Source organism: Myotis daubentonii, chromosome 5, assembly GCF_963259705.1.
Source record: "Myotis daubentonii chromosome 5, mMyoDau2.1, whole genome shotgun sequence".
In the NCBI taxonomy this organism is placed as follows: Eukaryota; Metazoa; Chordata; class Mammalia; order Chiroptera; family Vespertilionidae; genus Myotis; species Myotis daubentonii.
In genome coordinates, this window is record NC_081844.1 from 102,969 (window position 1) to 109,477 (window position 6,509).

Consider the following 6,509-nt stretch of genomic DNA (forward strand, 5'->3'; position numbering starts at 1 on the left):
GAATTGAACCATGACCTCCTGGTTCATAGGTCAACACTCAACCACTGAGCCAAGCCAGCCAAGCTCACCTGGGGAGTTTTTAAAAGCACTGATGTTAAAACCACGAGTTTTAATAATAGCCTTAAAATGCTTCTGATATTGAAATGCTCAGCCCAGAATTATCTATGTCAAATTAATTATACTTCCTCGGTCATTTTCTTTCTATTGAAATAAAATGATAATAGATGAGGAAAAAACACACACACACAATGAAATACTACTCCACACCCATTAGTATGGCTGTTGTTAAAAAAAAAAATAGCCCTGGCCAGGTAGCTCAGTTGGTTAAAGTGTCATCTCAATATACTAAGGTTGTGGGTTTGATCCTTGGTCAGGGCATGTACAAAAATCAACCAAGGTATACATAAATAAGTGGAACAACAAATCAGTGTTTCTCTCTCCCCTTTGCTGCCTCTCTAATATCAATCAATAAAAACAATTTAAAAAGAAAAAGGAGGGGGCAGGGCTCCCTCCCTAAGAACTGGGAGCTCGCCCCAGCGGGCAGGCCTCGGGGCTTGGGGAAGAACAGGCTGTAGACTAGAAGCACTGAGCCACCGATGGGTTGTCCTAAACTGCAGTTTCACTGGTTCCCTGAGAGAACAAACCCCCTACAACCTGGCTCACTGAAGTCAGGATGCCCTCCTGAAAGGCCCTTGCCCTCCCCTCCTGACCCCACACGTCCACCACCTCTCCTCTGAAAGGCCGCCCCCAGCATCGGTCCCTGTCTCCTCAGTCACAGCACTCAGCACGGCCCACAGCAGGTGCTGGCGTGGCCCTGCAGGCCCGGGAACCATGCAGGCTCCAGTGAGGGGCCCCACAGACAAATGCCACTCCCACTCCAAGTCCCGGTGGGGTCTGGGTGGCTTTAAAAACTCCTCTCAGCCTTTCCTGCAATTGGAGCCGTGTCCAGAAGAGCAGGAGACTGCTGTCTGCTCCTGAAATAGCCCATTAACCTAAAGAGGGAGGGAGCCCCAACAGTCCTTTAACCAACGAGGGGGGCTAAAAATAGCCCTTTCCGTGGGAGAGGCCGGGACAAAGACTGAACGGACTGGGAAGCAACTGGGGAGGGTTCCAAACTTGAGCATCTCACGGCTGCCCAACCTGGCCGCCACCTACTGGACTGGGGCATCAGCCCGGTGGGGTCACAGCATGAGCTGTGGGCTCAGCCTCTGTGGTCTCCATGTGGAAGGGCCTGGATGGCTGGTCCCCTCCTGCTGACCTTTAGTCAAAGCAGCACTTACTGAAGCTCCCAAAATCCTCCTGTCATTGCCTCCCCACCCTCTGTCATCTCCTCCCTCTCACCACTGAGAAAATGGAGGCGTGAAGCAATTAGGTGATGATTAAGTCAGGCACCCAAGTGCATGTCATTGACAGGACAGACCCGGGCTCCACAGCCTGATTCCAGTGTGCACAGGTGTACTAGCCACAGCTCAGGTGTCCCCTCTGGGAACCCTCCCTGGGTCCACCTGCCTTGTGCTCTGGTCCTGAGCGCCTGGAGAGAAACAGGCTCAGACACATATGCCCACCATCACCTCCTCCCTTCGGGGCTCCGAGACGCGGCTCCTCCCTGACCTGGGAATGCTGCTTGGCCCTCTTTTAGCTGCTGCCCCTCCCACAACTGGCTTCCCACTCTGCCAGGTCTCTGCTGAAGGGCACCTGGAGAGGCAGTCTTGCACCCTTCACCTGCCTCAGCTGTGCCGAGAACAAAGGAGACCGCCCTCCACCTGCCTCTTCTGGCACCAAAGGGACAAAGGCTTGTTCTAATCTTCCTTAGGCCACTTGCTGTCCAGCCAGCCATCTGCTGTCAGCCAAGGTCAAGCCTTTGTGCCAGCCAGGAGCACGTGGAAAGCTGGGACTGAGACCCCACAACCTGGGACATTTAACCATGGCATTTACAGCATCTAATTCCTCTCATGTGCCACTTTACAGCTGTGTCCCTGCCCCTCACCTTTCCGGGAAGGCGCTGGAGACAAATCTGAATGTCTCTGGAGCCCCACCTCTTGTCACCCTGGTGGCTCAGCTGGTCTCAAGATGGCCCAACCAGAGAGCAGGCTGACGCCAGCCAGCCCTGGGCTCCCTTGCTAACACAGCTGTAGGCCAGGATGCTGGTCTAGTCACATGGCTCATAGGTGCTCGGGACTTCCACCCCAGAATGCACACTGCATCCCAGAACGAAGCCTGGCCCTATGCAGGGCCCCTCCTGCTGGAACTGGAACATCCATGCCGTCCTAGGGCAGGATTAGGAGGACTGGGGACCGTGTGGCGTCCCCTCACAAACCCTGCTTTCTGTCTACACACCAATGGTGTGCGCCGTGACCTCTGCCATCAGCATCTAACAGGTTTAGGCTCCACTGGCTTCAACTACAAACCACAAAGTTCACCCAAAGCCACCCTCCAGAGAGAAGTCCACTTACACCAATGGTAAACTTGAATTTGAATGGTGGCCCCTCAAAGAAGGCGGCACAGTTGTCACCAGCCAGTATGGCCTGGTCTGCTTGATGTCCATGCTGTTGATGACTTTGTTGTGTCCTGTGATCTCGTCCACAGAAGAGTCACTGTCCCACAGGAAGACGGCTCCAAACATTTATCCAATGAGAGAAGCCACAGGAAAAATAATCATTCCTGTGAAGCTGGATGAGACACGGGAAGCTGAATGTCCAATTCAGCCCCGGCTCATGACCATGCTTCACACTCCCATCCACACTCTCATCCAAATCACACACTGATAACACTGCGAATTGGGCTCTACACAGTATTTGTCGAAAGCATGGAGACCACATGTCTGCGGAAGGGGCTGGAGGTCCGTGCTTGTGTGGCCCAGGGCCAGCAAGCCTCCCTGAGAAAGCATCGGTGAGGGGACCAGTTTTATGGTTAATTTCTTTACTGGGCAGGACCACAAAATACACCTGCCATCCCCTCTGAGTGGAAATGATGCCTTGCTTTTGGCTGGCATTCTGTGAAAACGTATTGTTTTGGTTACTATTTGCAATCTAATGAAAAAGAAATTGTTAAGACCAACAAGAATGGTTTGAAAGCCCAGCTGGTGTGGTTCAGTGCTTGAGCATCGACCCACGCACCAAGAGGCTGCTGGTTCAATTCCTGGTCAGGGCACATGCACGAGTTGCATACAGGTGTGCAGGAGCAGCTGATCGATGATTCGCTCTCATTGATATTTCTACCTCTCTCTTCTTCTCCCTGCCTCTGTCACTCAAATCAATAAAAAAGTGCATATATATATACACACACACACACACACACACATACATACACACACATATACATACACTAGAGGCCAGGTGCACAAAAATTTGTGCACTGGAGGGGGCGTTCCTCAACCCAACTTGCCCCCTATCACATACTGGGAGCCCTCAGGGGATGTCCTACTCCCTGCTCCCTGCTCCCCTTGGGGAGCCGGCCTAAGCCACAGTCTGGCCTCCCTTTTTGGGAGGCAACCGGACTGGTCATGGGAAGGCATCAGCCCCATCACCCCACTGCTGCAACTACTGCCAGTCACCGCAGCCACCAAGGTGTTTTCATCAACACGGACTCCAGTCCCTTCACCATGAAAAAATGACAACTTTCTTTAGGCATTTTCAAGATGTGTCTTTCATAGGCTATGACATTTCTTTATTATATTTTTTATCCTCACCTGAGGATATGTTTCCATTGATTTTTAGAGAACGTGAAAGAGAAAGTGAAAGACAGAGAGTAACATCAAAGTGAGAGGAACACTTTGATTGGTTGCCTCCTGCATGAACCCTGACCTGGGAGTCCTGACTTCAGTGGGCTTCTCTCCAGGCCAGGGAGAAGCCTGCAACTTAGGTACATGCCCTTAGTCAGAATTGAACCCAGACCCAGCAGTGGGCAGGCTGAGGCATTATCCACTGAGCAAAACCAGCTAGGACAGGATATGACATTTCTTAACCCTCTAGCAGTGGACCTTCCTTTTTTTCTCCAGGAGTGTGGTAAAAAACCTTAGATCACCTATTTGGATTCTTATTACCCAAGTTACTGGTGAGAATATTACCAGTGGCATACAGGGAGCTAAGCCAATGAGCCATCTGAAAAGGTGTTTCCTCTGTAGTTCACACCAATTGCCAGCTTGGCCCCTGCCCAGGCCTAAAGCCTCTGGCAGAGTAATTTAGACCTGGGCAGGGGACCTCCAGCTCCCTCAATTGTTGGCTCAGCCACTGCTCCCCATGATCGCTGGCTCTGCCCCTCTCCCCGCCATCGCCAGCTCCCTCCCTGCTCCCCGCAATCCCTAGCTCTGCCCCTGCATAGGCCAAATGCCTCTGGCCAAGGCCTTACGCCTGGGCAGGGGACCCCCAGCTCCCACCATCGCTGGCTCCTCCCCTGCTACCCCCAATTGCTGGAACCGCCCCTGCCCAGACCTAACACCTCTGCTGGGGCATTAGGCCTGGGCAGGGGACCCCCAGCTCCCACCTTGGTTGGCTCCCGCCCTGCTACTCATGATCCCTGGCACCGCCCCTGCCCAGATCTAACACCTCTGGCCAAGGAGTTAGGCCTGGGCAGGGGACCCCCAGCTCCCACCATCGCTGGCTCCTCCCCTGCTACCCCCAATTGCTGGAACCACCCCTGCCCAGACCTAACACCTCTGCTGGGGCATTAGGCCTGGGCAGGGGACCCCCAGCTCCCACCTTGGTTGGCTCCCGCCCTGCTACTCATGATCCCTGGCACCGCCCCTGCCCAGATCTAACACCTCTGGCCAAGGAGTTAGGCCTGGGCAGGGGACCCCCAGCTCCGCTCAATCGCTGACTCCGCCCTTGCTCCCATCAGGCCTGGGCAGGGGACCCACAGCTTCCCACGATCGCTGACTCTGCCCCTGCTCCCCAAGATGGCTGGTTCCACCCCTGCCCAGGCCTAATGCCTCTGACCGAGGCATTAGGCCTGGGCAGGGGACACCCAGCTCCCCACGACCTCCTGCTCTGCCCCTGCCTAGGCCTAATTCCTCTGGCAGAAACATTAGGCATGGACAGGGGACCTCCAGCTCCCCCCCCCCATCGCTGATTCCGCCCCTGCTCCCCACGATGGCCGGCTCCACCCCTGCCTAGGCTAATGCCTCTGGCCAAGGCATTAGGCCTGGGCAGAGGACCCCCAGCTCCCACCATCGCAGGCTCTGCCGCTACATAGACCTAATACCTCTGGCCAAGGTGTTAGGCCTGAGCAGGGTACCCTCAGCTCCCTATGATTGCTGACTCTGCCCCTGCTTGCGATGGCTGGCTCTGCCCATGCCCAGGCTTAAAGCCTCTGACCGAGGCATTAGGCCTGGGAAGGGGACCCCCAGCTCCCCAGGATCTCCTGCTCCACCCCTGCCTAAGCCTAACGCCTATGGCAGAAGCATTAGGCATGGACAGGGGACCCCCAGCTCCCCCCGATCGCTGACTCCGCCCCTGCTCCCAGCGATGGCTGGTCCTGCCCCTGCCCCAGCCTAAAATGCCTCTGGCCAAGGTGTTAGGCCTGGGCAGGGGACCCCCAGCTGCCCATGATCGCTGACTCTGCCCCTGCTCTCTGCGATTGCTGTCTCTGCACCTGCCCAGGCCTAATGCCTCTGACCTAGGTGTTAGGGCTGGGCAGGGGATCCCCAGCTCCCATTGCCAGCTTTGCCCCTGCTTCCTGCGATCACTGGCTGGGGGCGGGCAAAGGCACCTGGTTCTCTGATCAGGGGGCAGGGCTGCCTCCTCGGTTTCCAATCACCGGCAGCAGCAGGCGTCTTCTTCTGTCCTTCCCTTCGCCTCCCAGCATTGCGCCTACATATGCAAATTAACCACCATCTTTGTCGCCCTGATTAGCCAATGGGAAGGGTAGCGAAGTATACGGTTAATTACCATGTTTGTCTATTATTAGATAGGATTTATTAGATTATAAATAAATAAATAAAGAATGACCTGAAACTCTATGGAAGAATTGATACCTACCGCATACACATTACAAAGAGGCTCCCAATAAGGCAGGCAGGCATATGCCTGCCAAATTCAAGTCCTGGAGGGCAGCCATAGCACCCCAGAGGAAACCCTGAGTGCACTTGGAATAAGAAAACCAGGGTTCATCTCTGGTCACTAGACCTGGGAGTGCAGCAGCCACTGAGGGCCACCTACTCAGTGTCACTCACCCCGTCTTCCTTAGTGAGGGGACCTGGGGTGATGTGCCCAGCTGGGAAATGTCAGCCTCCCTGGCAGCTGCTGGGCGGGACCCAATCCTGCTCTGTGAGAGCTGTATCTCTTTCACTGCCTCCCTTTGCCGCTTCCTGGCTAGAAGGTGAGCATGATGGTGGCAGGAGTTCTAGGACTCCAGAGACAGACAGACAGAAGGTGCCTGGGCCCTGAGACAAACCCCGAGGAGCTCACCCACTGTTACCTATCACTGAAGCCCACCCCGAAGGAGCCAGTGGCCCGTGCTGCTCACACCTCTGTGAGGAGGCTCAGAGCCTGGCACCTAGGGGGACTGGACAC